General features: G+C 46.6%; 1 long non-coding RNA gene across 1 annotated transcript; it reads left to right on the forward strand.

Moving 5' to 3' along the window:
* The first annotated feature begins 2,268 nt into the window (after window positions 1-2,268).
* LOC138241290 (uncharacterized) lies at window positions 2,269-7,744 on the forward strand. Its single transcript, XR_011190519.1, has 3 exons — window positions 2,269-2,309; window positions 5,021-5,070; window positions 6,784-7,744. It is a non-coding gene; the product is annotated as an uncharacterized lncRNA (long non-coding RNA).
* Window positions 7,745-17,231: the final 9,487 nt, after the last annotated feature.

Below are 17,231 nucleotides of genomic sequence, written 5' to 3' on the forward strand. Positions count from 1 at the left end.
CAATGCTCACATTTGTATCCTGCAAATCCCATGGATTTAGCCATGGTTTATAACTTGGCGAACATGGTGTGCAAGACACAGGGCTATTTTTAAACCCTCACAACCCTGAGTGCCCCAGAATTTCTGAAAAGCACTCTTACCAGAAACAGGAGAAAGGAAGGTGACGTGTCTCCCTTTTCAGGAACACAGTAAATCAGACTATAGCTCCCTCCAGGACTACAGGGTGCTCGCATTTTTCTTCTTGCGGTTCTTGCCTGGCATCACGTCCCTGGAGCTTGTAAAGGAAGGGGAACCCCAGACCCCTCTTGTCCCGGTCGCCCCCATCTTCTTCACCAAACCACACGGGGCGCAATGTCTGTCCCCTGCAGTGGAGTGCGACTTCATCTTCACCCCCCCATCCCAGTTGGCATCACTAATTACCCAACCCGAGTAAGCTGCTCGGGGCAGGAGTCTGCAGGACGGTGCTTCAGACTTCTCTTACCTTCAGAGTCCCGGAGCAGAAACTAGCCCAACTACCCTGCAACGCCTCTCACTGGGGTGGGTGACCCGAGTGCTTCAGGCACCCCGGGACACGATCTGGTTCCAAATGTTATCACGGCAGAAATGGACAGAGCAAAGGGCCTTTATCGTCTTTGAAAAGAATGCCGTCGTTCCAATTTCTTTTTAAAGTTTCCTCCATGTTAATGCCCACACTGATCTTGGAACGTCATTTTCCAGGCTCTGCTCGCCTGGCAGTCGGCACGGCGCTGTGACGGGGTTGGGGGGGTCCCTAGAAAAGCAGGGCCTGCGGAATGTAAACAGCGAAACACCCACCGCGCCGGCAGACCTCCTGGTGGTCCGCACTGCTGGGAGAGCACGTCTCTCCAGGGCTATTTTTATCCAGGTTAACAATAACAGCCCTTCCTGCGAAGACAACAGGGGCGGCTCTTTGCGCTGTCCCGGGCCCCTGCAGATGCTGGACTCCACACACAGTGGCGTTGCTCATGTAAACGGGCAGGACAGGCAGGGCCCTGGACTCGCGCCTGTCATGCTCTGGGTTCCTGGCGGCGCGGATCCGTGGGCCCCTAGCGTCTCCGACCTGCCAGCGCAGCGGGAGGGCCCCGCGGCCACCCCATCCACCCTGCAGCCGCGCCGACGCGCAAAACACCCACCCGGCCGGCACCGCTGAGGGGCTGCAGGGAGTCACAGCGCAGTCCAGTGAGGGTCTGAGATGAGTTCAGCTGGAGCGGAAATGGCCACTTCTGGACAGCACTGAAGGAGACACGCACAAGGAGTGTTTCCCACAGTGCCCCGGATTGCAACATTGTTACAGAGGTTTTCCGAGCCTGACTCCAGCCATGTTATTACCATGGATGGGGGTTTGAGAGTCTGCAATCTACTTATGGCCCAGTGGCTGTTCTTGATGATGTTCCGCCTTTCAGCTATTTCTGTAGTGTCAGGTCAAACAGCGAGTGTCTGTTCACAATTCTCCCAAGCCAGGCCAGGAGACCAGGTCGATGACCCTGCAGAGCCACATATGTACACTGCCTTTCCAGACCACTGCTCCAGCTCTTCAGTGGACTGAGACACAGATGTTTTGGCATTCTGAAGTGGTACGGTTCAGCTCAGAAATGTACAGTACATCTTGTATTTTGAAAGATCACGTAGAGTACAGAGGTGCAGTGGTAAGCACTGCCGCTTCAAAGTGCTGAGGACCTGGTTTCAGTTCCGGACCTGGGGTGCTATCTGTGTGGAGTTTGCTTGTTCTCCCCATCTTCGCTTGGGTTTCCTCCCGTAATCCAAAGACATGCCGGTCGGTTCATTGTCTCCTGGGAAAATTGGTGTGAGTGTGTGTGTGCCCTGAGATGGACTGGTATCCTGTCCAGGGTGTATCCTGCCTTACACTTGTGTACCTGGGATAGGTTCCAGCCCCCCCGCAGCCCTGAACTGGATGAAAAGGTTAGAAAACGGATGGTTGGATGTATTTATGGGAAAAGTGGCCCCTGGACACTAAGTGGCAGAAGAAGCTTTGCACAGTCGTAACTTCCATTTGCAAGCTTTTGAGCTCTAGTCAGCAGTCAGTGCTCAATGGTCTCACTCACTCACTCACGCCATCAGGAAGTCCAGTTCATTCAGTAAAAAACGCCTCTCAGCCTCTTCACCGAAAAACCCCTCGGCCCTCCCTGTGGTTTCTGACTGACGTGGCCTGACGGCGGCTCCTCCCTCTCTCCAGGTCCAATGAGGAGATCAACGAGAAGGAGATGGCCTACGTGCAGGCCGAGCCCTCGCAGCCACACTGACCGCCGCCGCTGGCCGGGCGCAGCTGTGAGGTAACCTGGCGGGCGTGTGACACACTCTGCTGTGCTGGTGTCGCCTCAGCCCTGTCCCTGCGAGAAGGCTGTTTGTTTCGAGGGTATTGCAGGGGTAATGTGCTTCTAGCACATACAAACGTGACTCTTTCTGTAAGAAAGGTTACAGGAGAGAGACGAATGTGTAGATGCTCCTCCTGTTCTCAGTTTTAGATAGATTTTCCTGCAGTTTCCACTTGTGTCTTGATTGTTTGACTCTAAGTTCTGCTGGGTGGCCTTGTCAGTGCCTTTGTGGATTTTCAATACTTGAATCAGGTTGCCCCCCTACTCTTCTCTGCTCAAGACTAAAAAGATGAGGTTCCTCTAGTAAGTCACCTCGGTGCTATTCTTTGATTGATTCCAGTGCAGCAATATCTTTTCTATAACATGGTAATCAAAACTGTACATAACATTTCAAAGCGAAGTTTTACGAGTTCATTGCTGAGCTTTAACATAACATTCAGTGACTTAATTTTCACGTTTTTCTATGTGCCTTTTATATTGTTTTCCCACTTCCTGATGGAAATGATGTGTCAACAACTCTTGCGCAAAGACGGCTTCTTCAAGCTTTATTTTTAGAGTGCAGCGTGTCTGCAGCTCCTGCTGCCAGGGGAATGTGAAGGGCTCTTATCACACTGTTCTTACCGAACGCTCAGGTGGTTTTGCACAGATGCTAAAAGCTTTTACCTCCGTTTCTACTTTGGCTCTGCGGTGCATGTTCCTCACGGAGCGCAGCCCCTGTAGAATATTGAACTCCAAATGAGTCGGGTACAATCTGAGGAGCACGTGTCTCCAAAGGACTTCCTCCTTAAATGAAATAGGAAGTGATTTTTCAAGGCTACAAAATAAATGATTAACAATGAAAATCACTTCAATGTGCATCCACCTAAGCTGGTATATTCCATTATACAGTATTCCTTGTTTCTTTCTGGGGAAGTACACTTGGTGCCCTGCAAACCCTTTGAAAAGCCCATGGAGTCAAGTACATAGAATACAGTACATAGAGTCAAGGCTGAAGTAAATGCACAGTGTAGATATGCCAAGGTCTTGCTAAAGGCCATTATATTGATGTAGTAAACTTCTACAATGGAAGAGCTCCTCTGGTAGGTGATTGGTTGACCTGTGCAGATACAGCTCTGCCTCTTCCACCCTTTCTGCTCCCCTTGTGTCTCCATGGAAACCAGGTTAAGGCTCCCTGGAAGCACACATGATCTCCCCACAGAGCTGTTAGAGCAAATATCGAAAGCAGTCAAACTCAATCACCGCCGTTAATCTGCTGGGCACTTGCAAGGAGTAAGGAGCAACTCAGCCGCGTTGTGAAAGCTGGCTTCTTAAAAGAAACAGCTGGTTGACATCCAGCTACTGTCTACCAGATAAGCTAGATGGGACCCTCTCTCGCTCGTAACCTTTCTGACGTTCTTATATCACCAAGTCCTTTCACACGTGCTTGAAACTGCACTCTGAAATTCAGTCTCAGGGCTCAGACGTATCACAATGAAGTGCAATGAAGCTCTGAAGTACGTAGCTCCCCTGGGTGATGAAGAAATTAAGAAACATTTTTCTGTTTTTTAGAACAACATTGTTTAAAATGAATTGCTTATCATGACCAATTTTAGGAAAAAGACAAAATCTTTGGAAAACCAAACCTCTGTCTACTAGTGAACAGGACGTACACTTTAAATAACAGGTTTAATTCAGATCCTCTCTAAATATGCCTCTCTTATCTGTATACAGAACACTGAAATTGCCTATAAATGTTCCGAAGGGGAATACAGCTTAGAAAAACGTTTCAGTTGCTTTTACTCTAATGCATTCAAGAATTCTTGTAGCTGATTTCAAATGAAAAACTCATCTGGCAGAGAAGAAACAGCTCCCTTGTCTCACAACCATGGACGCACAAGACTTTGCGGAGCTTGTTGGTGCTGGACTGAAGCCTCAGGTACTGGCTCAGGGACTGAGTTACCTGACCAGCGGGTGCTTCATTGCAGGGTACCAGGCCTGTGAGGACTCTTTCGGACAGTTCATATTACAGCTTCCCACACCCTGCTGACGAGCTGCTTCATGCAGAGACTGTGCTGCCAGTGGGACAGGCAACCCGGGACCAGCCGGTAGTCTGAGCAGTGAAGGAATGTGAGAGACTGGAGCGCAGCAAGGAGACAGAGTTGCACACTTAGAGGCAACAGCCTGTTTTTAGCTCTTAAGTGCTGCCTTCCCCTGCTGCGCTGCTGTTTCGTGCTAAATGATTTAAAACTTGTGCACTCACGCATTGGGCTTTGGTTGGGCTGCTCAAGAGCCGTGTGTACCCGGGTGTCCTCTGAGATAATCAATGCTGGAATTTGAAAATATCAATACTGTGAAAATATAACATTTTCTCTAAGAGCACCTCCCTGGGTATTTATGACTACTTTTCTTAGGACACAGACATTTGTGTATTAGAAATGTAGAGATTTGTTTATTCGAGACTGGGGTATAATTAGACCAATATTTACACAATTTGGTTTATTTAGTAAATAAAGCATGAGATTCTGCAGACTTTCTAAAGGAACTGTGTTTTGAATTTTGACAATGGGAAAATTTCAGATGGAAAGTTGGCTGGAAAGGGTCGACTCTTCTGCTCTCCATTAGGTTGACGTCTATGTGAAGCGAAGGCATGAGAGATATTTATTTTTCAACTTGTCTGTCTTACCTTGTAGATGCGGGTTCTAGTTGTACAGGATGTTCAGGTTTCAGTGCTCGAAAGCTGGTGAGTAATCTGAGCCCTGTGCATTAATGTATTACCTCCGTCCACAGTGCAGGGGGGGACTTGTGCCAGAGCAGGTCAGCACACACATTTCGGAGACTCTGAGCATATCTTGTAATTTAAACTTCACTGCTACATGCCAAAGATGTCTTTGGCTCCTGCTGATTACCTCGAGTTCAGTCCTCAGTCTGACACTCTTGACACTTGCATAGGAGTTCATAGAGGCATATACATATATCACCCTGCAAGTCACAACCGGCAGCCCACTGTAGTTCAGCAGCTATGAGCCTGGTCAGTACCTGGATGAGAGACCTCCAGGGAAAGCTAAGGTTTCTGCTGGAAGAGGTGCTAGTGGGGCCAGTAGGGGTCGCTCACACTGCGGTCTGTGTGGGTCCTACTACCCCAGAGTAGTGACAGAGACACTATATTGTAAAAAAGGTGCCGTCCTTCAAATGAGACATAAAAACAAGGTCCTGACTCTCTGTGCTCATTAAAGCCACTGTCGCATCATCCAGGTGGACACACTGTTGTTGTTGTTATTACTGGTGTGAATAAAAGAAGCTTGCGTTTTCTTGAGCTCACTTAATTATTTATGAATCAACTGACTTGTTTGAGTAATGAGTAATGTTAGCAGTATTACAGTATAATATTTTCAGACTTTTCTAAGCTCATTATGTTATTTCTTTTTCAAATTTGTGTTCTGATGATACCAGTGTTAGTTACCAGTAACAGAAGTAAACCTGATTGATCTATAATTTTGTTCCCCTTTTATTACATCTACAACATTGTGATCTGTGAGTTCAGCTAGATGAAGGGTATATGAAGAGCATCCCTCATTTCTTTACAACTGGGTACAACTGGGAAAATACTATCTGTCCCTGGCAATTTAATTGACTCTAGAATCTAGCCCCTGTAGAAACTCAGTGGTAATTTTACTAGAATGACATGCTACTGGTGGAGCTCCTTCTATTGCATGGGGCATGCAATTAATCATGCATTTTCCATCAAGAGCAGTACCTCCCCACTACTTCATACAGCTGAGACAATACAGCAAGTGCACAGCAGCTGCCTCTCTGCTGAATCACAATAGTGATTTTTTTGTTTAAAAAATATTACTTTTACCCTCATGCCTGTCAATGCAACAAGGTAACCGATGTGCAAAACACTCCCCAGTTGATGATAGCTTATATGTAAGAGCCTGCAGACTATAAAGCCTGAAATGGCTCCCACTGATCTGTAATGGGGAATTCATTTCCAGGACTGTAGATAATAATAATAATTAATAATTATAATTTCTTACACTTATATAGCGCTTTTTCTGGACACTCCACTCAAAGCGCTTTACAGGTAATGGGACACCCCTCCACCAGCACCCGTGTGCAGCCACACCTGGATGCTGCTCCAGTACTCTCCCCACACACCAGCTCTCAGTGGGGAGGAGAACAGAGTGATGAAGCCAGTTCAGAGATGGGGATTATTAGGAGGCCATGATTGGTAAGGCCCAAAGGGAAATTTGGCCAGGACACCGGGGTTACACCCCTACTCTTTTCGAGAAACGCCCTGGGATTTTTAATGACCACAGAGAGTCAGGACCTCGGTTTTACGTCTCATTCAAAAGACATAATATATCTGTACTGCTACGATTTTGGCCGTATCTGGTATTTCGATAGCTGGATCTCTGCGGCAGCTCCCATCTTGTGTTTTTGTTTTTTTCAGAGCATCTCCGTCAACAAGATCCCCTCCCCTGATCCAGGAGATGCGTCTGACAGCCTTTTCCACCTGCTCCAAATCAGGCAGTGAACACAGAACAGCACAGAAACCCTCCACAGCGATTTCACAAAGTCCAGGATGCTACGGAAGGATGCTCTGGTTGGAGATATCCCTGGGGATGAGCTCCGTGACACCCCCGCAGAAGAGGATTGCTCCCAGCACGCATCTCTTGGCTCGTCTGATCCAGCTTGTCCTCACTGCGCACTCTCAGCTTACTCATGGACAAATCACACCATGAACTGTTCCCTTGAAAAACCATTGTCCCTGTCTCATTCTATAGTTTCAAAACCATATTTACAATTCTTCATGCCCCTGTACCGCAGTGCTGTAATAGGTGGCAGATGAAGATACTATTATGCTTGCATAACCTAGTGGTGCCCTTGTGACAACACGCATTGACGCAATTGTCTGTTTACAGTCATGCAGTGCACAAGGCGTGGTGCGCAGGGGTGACGAAGGCCCCGTGGGAATAGCAGACAGAGATGGCTCACATTAGATGTGCAGGGGCCCCTGCTGTGTGAGTGATGAATTAGTACCAGCCAGGTGAACTAATAGGTGAATCCCATAGGTGCAGATCCCCTCAGTCAGAGCAACCTGCTGCTCACCTGTCCTGCCAGTTCCAGAGCAGCTCCACCTCCACCAGCCACACAGCCCTCAGTTTCATGCTGTGAAACTAATTGATTAGTTTCAGAGCATGATAAAGAGCGGAAAGCAGGTGATACCACTGTCCTTGATTCCTGGGAGTGAGCACTCTTGTTTTATGGGGTAAACTCAGGTCGACAACTCCAATCCTGGAGGGACAGCATGTTGAAAGTTTTCTAGGTCTCTTTGATCCACCAACAGCTACAGACGCTTGAAAAGAGCTCAACTGGACAAATTAAGCTAATAAGTAATAGGTTTATTCCATGCTGAAAAAAAGAAGAAAGAGAACACAACGTTTCGGCCGTGGAGCCTTCTTCAGGTGTGAGAAGGTGTGAGAAGGCTCCACGGCCGAAACGTTGTGTTCTCTTTCTTCTTTTTTTCAGCATGGAATAAACCTATTACTTGTTCCTTTGCAGCCTACGCATGCTGATGCAGCTACCCACCTGAAATTAAGCTAATGCTCATTAAGAGCAGAGGTGGAGGGAAAACATAAGACGTGTTGTGCACCAGTGGTCTGGAAGTTGTCTCTTGGTGGCAGAACAGTGATAGCATCACTTTGGGACAACCTCGTGTTCAGTTAGGTGACACTGGATTGGAGACAAAAATCCATGAAGGTGGAGCACTATTATGCTTCAAAAAGCGTAGCAATAGAAGCAAAGGAATCCCTGTCTTTCTAAAGATCCAACCTTAATTAAAATACAGATGCAAAATCTGAAGATCAGATTGGTTCATCTTCAAAGCCCCTAACAGCAGCATGCCATCCACCATGGAGGTAAAGAGGGAGAACAGTTTTTGTTCTGTTGATGGCATTGTGTACCAGCTGCTTCCTTTGCTGCGGCACCGAAGCATCTGCGTACGCTGATACAGTGCAGTGTCTTTCCGATAGACATGTAGTCTGATGTAGACACAACTGGCTCTAATCACCCCAGACAGTGTGACCATGCACTGGAGATTCCTCGTTCTCCAACAAGCCCATGGCACAAAGGTGTTGTTCTTTGTCATTCATTTTCAACAGCCTTGCTGTTCAGCAGCTTAAAAAACCTCATCGTCTGTGCTCAATGAACTTTCTCATTAATGATCTCATTCAGCGCTTGTGCAACAAAGTCTGTATTCACTCATTAATTAAAATGACACCGAAATATTACATTAATATGTAAGATATGCATATCTTACTTTTCTAAACACAGTATGCATGCAGCAATAGCGACAGATTTGTTGTGAAGCTGAGTGTATTTTGAATCAAGCTAACAGAAAGTGATGGTGCTCGAGAGTAAGCAGCAAACTGGTAGCCCTCAAGAGACCAGGATTCAGTTTCTCTGTGAGTGTCAAAACTTTAGCAAGACACCCTGTAGGTTTCTCGTTTTGTATTATTGATGCAGAAACCTGATCCTGCCCGAGCAAAGGATGTCTTTTAACTGTGCTGTCTTGCGTGGGGCAGGGGATAACTAGCACAGGACTGGCAGACTGTTTTCTTTCACTTAAACTCTTTCACTCGTGTTTGAAGTGTCATAGTAATTTACCTTCTTTTGAACTGGACATTGAATAGGATCCACTTGTGCTACTGATGGGGACATAGTTCCAGTTCAAACAGCAGGGCTCTCAGTCAGGGAGCTGGGAGAATCTCAGCCTGCACTGAGACCCTGAAGCTCTTCTCTCTCCCAGTGCTTCAGAACATGGTATTGCGCTTTCCTTGGCCTGGAAAATGCCTTTTTCTAAAAATATATTCTTTACTAAACAGAAATGAGCACGAGAGGGGGGAGGGGAATCATGGGGCAAAAAATCACAACAGACCTAAAAGAATATCCAAGATTAACTTAATATAATTATTTACAGGAAGCCTGGAAAAACTCTTCCACCTCCCCGTGAGAGAAGCAGACCGTCCAACTCCTATCATGTTCAATGCCTTTGTCCAAAGTCTGCTTTTTCTCTCTAGAAAAACAAAATGTAAAAACTGACATTGATTCCCTTTTTTCCGCCCTGCCTGGTCAAATAAATGTTGACATGGATTGTTTCTCATCGACAGTCACAACATGTGCTCTCTGTGTGTGTGTGTGTGTGTGTGTGTGGACGGAGGAGGAGCAATTCATCAACCTTTCGCTCACAGTCATGCACAGATACACATTTTCTAAAACAGCTGTTTCAGACCACGAATTTCCAACGTGATACTTTTGCCCCCTGATCCGTTCAAGGTATAGACAGGTAATGTTTTTGAGAAACGCATTAAAATGAATTCGATGGTTTAACATTAAGTCAGAACCTAGACATTACTTTGGTCATGTAATGTTGGAATATTTGGTAATATGTCAAATTAAATTTCTATTTTACAGTGTTTAATGAAGGAGGAGGAAATCCGCAACAGATAATCAGAGGACCTTTTATAAAGGATGTCATTTTTATTGACAAGACATCAGAAAGTATTATTACTAGATTTTCATAACCTATGTATAATGACTTACCAATACTTTCTGTCTTTCTTAACTATATAATTAATATATATACAAAAGCTCAAATAAAAAAATTCTAAGCAAAATGATATTATGAAGTATTAATCTTTTGTCCTCTGGCTTAATCTAAATATTTTGCATATTTTGCACATGTTTTTAACAAGCAGGAGAAAGAAACCAGGAAGCTGTTTGTAAAAGAGCTCAGCAGTGAGACAGTGTGGCGATCTTCAGAGCAGGGAGAGAGAGGAAGGATGATAGATCACCATGGCTGTGTCTTAAAGAGACTGCAGCAATTTCTGCTCAGTTCTTTTAAATTTTGCTTTTAGTTCAATGAAATAGGAAGTAAACACTTTGCAACGATACGAGAAATCAATGAATACATTTGTAGCACACACATTTCTCTTACATATACCTACAGTATATAGCCAGTATGTAAATCAAGTAGGTAGCTGCATCAGCATGCATAGGTTGCAAAAGGACAAGTACAGGTTTATTCCATGGTGAAAAGAGAAGAAAAGAAACACAATGTTTTGGCTGTAGAGTGCCACACACTCAAAAGAGGCTCCACAGTCGAAACGTTGTGTCTCGGCTTACTCAACTTACTTTGACTTGGACAGTTACATCTCTTAGGAATTAACTGGCTTCAAGGAACAGAAGTGAGTCAAATCGAGCTCCGATTCACCTGCCTACAGTGTCATGGCAGAGGCTGAGGGGGGCGTGGCGTGGCGTGCCTGATATCACCCTTGACAATAACGCCCTGCTGAGTCCGCCAGGCCTCCCCAGAGCTGGCGCAGAAGGAGTTTTGCCCTCTTGCCTTTCTGCTGTCTGAAGTGGAAACATGGAAGCCAACAGCCAAAAAAAAAAAACAAGAACTGATGCAATTAAAGCGAATCAAACCCAAAGTTGCAGTCTGTGAGAGGGGTTCAAAGGAGAGCGATAATCTAGAAGACCCTCCGCTCTGCTTTCGCGAGGGGTCCTTTGGTAATGAGAAGCTGGGGGTTTGGGGGGGAAGAGAAGAGACTGACGGCTCACCTGGACTCATGAGGATTATGCGCTGAATAATTTAGTGGCCGTTATTAATCTGAAAGGTGATGGGCTAATTAGAACCTCGCTGACGCCGCAGCCTCCCGCGCCCTTCCTCCACACTCCCAGCCAGGCCTGCGGAAATGCCAAGGGCAATGCCTGCAGGAGGGGGGTCCCGGCGTTAATTGGCTCCAGCCGGAGCACCAGCGGGCCGGAGGGGAGGGGCCAGGACAGCCTCCCCGGGCCTTCAGGCTGAAACCCCACTTCCCTCCCTGCCCAGGGCAGGCGAGCGCATGGCCAACTCGCGTGGGGTGCAAGGAGTTCTGCGGGTCCCACGGGTGCTGCGCAGGGCAACACCTATTGCACTGTTTTACACAGAGTGCAGGCCGAGAAGCAACTGCGACAGGGGGGAATAAGCCAGGAGCAACACAGAGCCCACACACGCATCCAGGAGCACAGCCCTGTGTGCTGCGCAGGCGCAGCGGAGATGGGAATGCAGAGATTGTACAAACTGCAGAACTTCCTTGGAGGTTTTTCGTAGAGCTGGGCTCTCCTTGTGAAGGTCTGCCCCATTAAATTTCCAGGGGACCTCGCTCTTCCCGAGTCTACCACACGCCTGTGCTGGTTTTATCCATGCTGGACCACAGCAGTCATGTCTAAGGGGCTGTACAAACAGGCCTATAGCTGTACCACAAAGATGATGCAAACACGTACTGTAGCAGGTCCACTGTAGCCAAGAAATTTTAACTCCATTAACTGATAAAGAGCTTTATCCTACAAAGACTGCCTCATTGTTATTCCATGAGTATTTAAAGAGAGGTCTGTTTACACAGGTTCGGTATGAGGCTGCAGTATTCTGGGGACCAGACTGGGGCACATTTTGAATAGAGTCTGCAAGTTTTCTCTGTGTCTTCCTGTATAAGACTATGGGTTTTAGCAAGGTTTTGTCATGATCAATTTTTTAACAATTTAAAAAATGTCTGTAGCTTGTCTACAGTATTTTAATCTTCTAGTGTCTAAAATTACAGCAATTGTTGTAAATGAGAAACAACATTTCTTTATTAGAGTTGGGATTTCTTCCCATCACAGACACACTGGCTGTCTTAACTGGTGTCTTAAAATTGTCACTGTGTGTGCGAGTATGTACGCTACTCCGGACCGGTGTCCTGTCCGGGGCTCGGTCCCGCCCTGCGCCGGTCCGGTGTCCTGTCCGGGGCTCGGTCCCGCCCTGCGCCGGTCCGGTGTCCTGTCCGGGGCTCGGTCCCGCCCTGCGCCGGACCGGTGTCCTGTCCGGGGCTCGGTCCCGCCCTGCGCCGGTCCGGTGTCCTGTCCGGGGCTCGGTCCCGCCCTGCGCCGGACCGGTGTCCTGACCGGGGCTCGGTCCCGCCCTGCGCCGGACCGGTGTCCTGTCCGGGGCTCGGTCCCGCCCTGCGCCGGTCCGGTGTCCTGTCCGGGGCTCGGTCCCGCCCTGCGCCGGACCGGTGTCCTGTCCGGGGCTCGGTCCCGCCCTGCGCCGGCCCGGTGTCCTGTCCTGGGCTCGGTCCCACCCTGTGTTCTGTGCTTCTGAGTTCTGAGCCAAGGCTCCCACCACCAGATGTCTTACCAGGCAGCTGTCTTTTAATGCACAAAAGCTGATATTGCACCATGTGCACAGAAAATTAATGATGAAAGAACTGCTAAGAACTGTGTCAGTCATTTATTTTAAAATACTTTGTCCAATTCTGCTACCCCACATGAGGTTTCATTTGAGTGGTTCGTACCTTCATCAAGGTCAGATATGCTCCCTCTGATTATGAGAGCAGAGCTGTCATCCTTTGATCATAATACATTCGTTGCCATGACTCATAATTTGGTAGAATAGGCTTTGCCATCTTCTAATGTCCTTCTTAATGAGTGGCCATCCGACTGGGAGAACAGGAGGCTCTTGTGTTCCACAGAAGAGAGGGCTTTTACAGAGAGATAACAAAGCCAGCCCATGTGGTTCATTACTCCCTTACAGGAGTCACTCTGCCTTAAGCAAACACCTTGAACTAATTACATACACACTTATGTCACTGTGCTGTCTTAAAAGCCACTGACAGGAGCAGAAAAAAATCCAATTTGCAGCCTGGAGTCAGGGAGATCTGGGCAGTTCAAACAGGTATGTGAGAGTAGTTCTGCTTCTCACTGGGAGGTGTTACATTCCTTCCTCTGACTGGAGAGTGCTTGCAGGGTTTATCTCTTTGCCACATGCATCAAACATCGCTGTGCCATATTCCATCTCTGAATGCAATCTGGAATATGAGTTCAGGAGCAAGCTTTATTTTTTAATAAAAAGTCATTCTAATGTCCTTCTTTTTTTTTTAAAACACTGCTCTGCAATTTGTTTTTTGCAAGTAACTTTAAACAAAGTGCACACCCATGAGAGTTTTAACGTCTCAGACAAAATATACAGGAAAAGGGTCAGTTGTGTGCATGGGCTGGGGGGAGGAGAATCAACTTTAATGAACAGTGACGCGATGTCAGTGAATAAGTACTGTAAATACATTTGATAAGCTTGGGAGTAGCATGCTGTACCCCTCAAACCAGCACACAAAGCACATCTTGTAAGGGAGATAGCAGATGCTGCACAAAACTATTTCATTTCACCCATTTTTCACACTGGGTCAGAAATGCCACAAGTAACAGAACTATGTATCTAATCAAGAGGCACAGCTGAAAGCCTGCAGGATCCTAGCTGATATGAGCCCCACTGGCCCTCAGCTCTGATGTGTCTATACCACCGCCTTCGTTTTCCAAAGATGCTAAAGCTGAAAACAGCATCAGTGATGACTGAAACGGACTGAGCAAAAGACTGGAGCAGAAAAAAAGAATACAGAAACAGCACGTCTTCGCATCTGCAATGCTCAGCAGGAAATGGGCAACTGGATTATGACTTAATGTCCACCTGCTCAGGGTCTGTGTGCGCACAGAGGGGTGTTGCCTCCCTGCTTACAGCACAGAGTAATTACAGCAATTAGGCCAGCCTGGGGAGAACAGAGCCAGGACCAGATGCAAAAGCAGATACTCATGCTCTGGCTTCAAATAACAATACTCCATCTCAGATAAATAGATGAGACAGGCAGACAGATACGACAGATGAGATTTATAAATTAAACAGACAGCTCAGCAGGCAGGCTGAAAGTAGAGAGTCAAAGCCACATTGTATTTGTCTAAAGATTGCAGCACCGAGCACGAAATACAAATTTGATCATAAAATCGCAACCTGCATATAGGAATTACTCATTCTTGAAAGGTACACTCCTTTTGGCTGGACTACTGTTTTCCTACATGTAGCAAACAGGCCAACAGACTGATCTCTCCATACAGCTTGACACTGAGCTGTACAGCAATCAGGCTGGGAACTGTGGAGGGTTTTTCTTAGGACTGTAGGGGCTGGACGAACTCTACAGTGTCCTCACTCTTGTGGATTAGGAAGATGAAGAGCTAAGGAGCACTAGGGGATCCTCAGAGGGAAACCCTTCTTCACTCTTTCATTTTCCTCCTCCTGACCCCTGACGGGTGCTCTCCTTTCCTCAGCTGACCCCTGGATCAGGCCAATTGCATGCTAATGAGTTCCATGGGCTCGCAAACAAATCGTTCATTAAGATGGGCAATAACAGCAGGCAGTGCCAAAGAGCACGCACCCCCTTCCCCTCTTCTTCGCTCTCATCTCTTACTGGACTGCTGGGCCTCCTTGTCTCACATGAGGCTCCCCAGGCAGGAGAGCCAGTTTCATTTCAAGGGCTTTGAACCCGGAGGCCCAGGGGAACCCAGCTCTAACCCAGCCCCTCTGGAAGAAAGTCCCGCGCACAGGAGGGCTCCTGCTTGTCACAAGCTCGCCCTCATGGAATCTGGACCCACGGAGAGGGAGAGAGAGGGGGTGTCCCTTGAGAAAACACGACCTGCAGGGGGAGAGCCATCTGATAAAGAGTGCATTTGCATAAATCATCAGGCTTTCATTGCATGAAAGGTTCTCTCAATTACCGAGCATCGTGATGCTCAGATTGAGTCGTTCTGGAGTGCTACAGCAATCAAGCGCTCTTCGTTAAATTACAATTAGTGTGAATTTGAAGCAGTTCACTGTCTTCCGCATAGCTGGTGACACTACCAGTCTGGGTAAATTCAATTAATTTGCCTTAAGGCCAGTTTAAGAAAATGAGCCTCTAAACAAGGAGATCCTCCAGCAAACATCCCCACAGTCCAGGTGTCATGTACCAGATGCACAAAGAGTAATTTTAAAGAAGGTTAAGTATCTTTCTTCTTTTTCAAAAAAAAAAATCAGAGCACTTTGCCCAACCGTGTTAATAACTGCGCGACACAGAGCAGCCAGTAATAAAGCTCAGCAAAAGGAATCAGCGAGTGGCTTCATTTAAACACACTCTGTTTCAGTACCTTCAGCTAATCCAGGATTTACCGGTTACTAAATACTGAAACAAAGGCTCCATGTCCGATCCAAACGTGTCTTAATTGAGTTTTACTGGAATCTCCATCCACGTGGTCTAAAAGACACTGCTGTATAGACATTATGCACATACTGTGTATCTCTAATCTGAATTCATGAGACGTTGTTGGCAACCTACTTAAAGAACAAGATTGTCTGTGAGGCTGCCAGCAATGAATCTAAGATTACAGGATCACCTTCTTGTGACGCTGTTGGACTCTTCTTAACACTGAAACAATTTTGCATACTGTGCATATGCATGATATTATAATGCAGAGCTATTGTTTGTGCTTTACTTGCTTCACCAAGAAAGTGATAAAAATTCAAACACCAATCACATAATCCATTATTTAATATCCATCATAAATAAAATGCATGCATCAATAGAATACAGTATATCCTATGATTATCCTATTTAAAAAGAACAGTTTGAAGATGCCGCTTGAGAAACGCCTGCCCTGTGGTTTTCCTGGAGCTCGACCTCACAGACTCAAAGAGATGGCATTGCTGCCAGTTCTAGTGCTGCACCCGAACTGTTCGATTTGTCTCATTTTCAGCCCCCTGCTGGGAAACTTCCAAGCTTCAGGGCTCCCATTTTCACTGTGCTTGAAGTAAGCATGTGTGAAAAGCAGACATGTGTGCATTCTGGGGCGTTCCTGCCTTGTTTGTGGGGGGCGGAGGGGATACAGCCTGTATAATACGAATTAATTATTAATTATTAATTATTATTATTATTATTAATACATTCACAGATATTCTCGCGTTCGGCCTGCTTCGTTTTTAATCCCTCTTCGCCATCTGCTGGTGGAGTCTCACACAGCACTCACATTGAACAAAATCCAGTACGTAGGGCTGTACCGTTTCGTAGTACTCCAGAGTAACAATGTGATAACAGAGAGGGTAAGGGCCTCTGATGTGCATTGTAATGATAATAACACACCAGTACCACAGCGGAGGAGTGTGTAAAACAGTCCTGAGATTATACTGAATCACAACCTTGTAACGATCAGACCTCTTTCGGTCCGATGTCAGAGGACGGAAATGAATGCAAATTCAGCTACTTTCGGTCAGTGTTGATGATAATTAACCCATTACATTACAGTTACAGGTTACGTCTGTAAGAGATTATTGTTTTAAGTTTAAAAAACCAATGAGGGCAATGCCTTTAAATGCATAGATGTATCACGTTACACAATGTTACGGTAAAACGCGACATAGATGCACTGTGACTGATCACTTTTCAATCTTTTTGATTGCTTTTGGCAATGCATAGTCTTCACAGTACAATTTGGAAAGTAACCACTTCTCTGCATTCAGCATAAAGCCATCGTGACAGTCTGTGCGTCTAGTGTGCTTTTACCGAGCAAAAACAAATTGGTGTTTCCAGCACCTTGCTGAGCAGGCCCTGGTGGAGGTCTCTGGATCGATCCCATGTCTTTTATACTGCTGAGTTTTGTATACTGCTGTGTATAGGAATGTCTCCTTTCGATGCCCATCTCCAACAATTGCATGCATGCGTTAGATGTCCACCGGTGCCTCAGATCACAAAGCCCAAAGCACACCGACATGACTCCCGCGGTGCGAGCTGCCTCAGACAAGCCCGGACACAGTAGCAGGCATGTCCAGACCACGCGGGCTCAGCGTTGCGCTCACTCGCCCGGCCCCTGACGTCACAAGTTGCCGCAGAGGGTGATGGGAGGTTGCGCGTCTAAAGAAAAGCGGAAGGCTTTTCTGGTTTCTCTTTCATTCGATGTCCCTAAGTATATTATTAATGATTTTGATTGATTACTTTATAAGTTGATTTGGAAAACAAACCTCATTAC

The sequence above is a fragment of the Lepisosteus oculatus genome, chromosome 9 (assembly GCF_040954835.1).
Source record: "Lepisosteus oculatus isolate fLepOcu1 chromosome 9, fLepOcu1.hap2, whole genome shotgun sequence".
In the NCBI taxonomy this organism is placed as follows: Eukaryota; Metazoa; Chordata; class Actinopteri; order Semionotiformes; family Lepisosteidae; genus Lepisosteus; species Lepisosteus oculatus.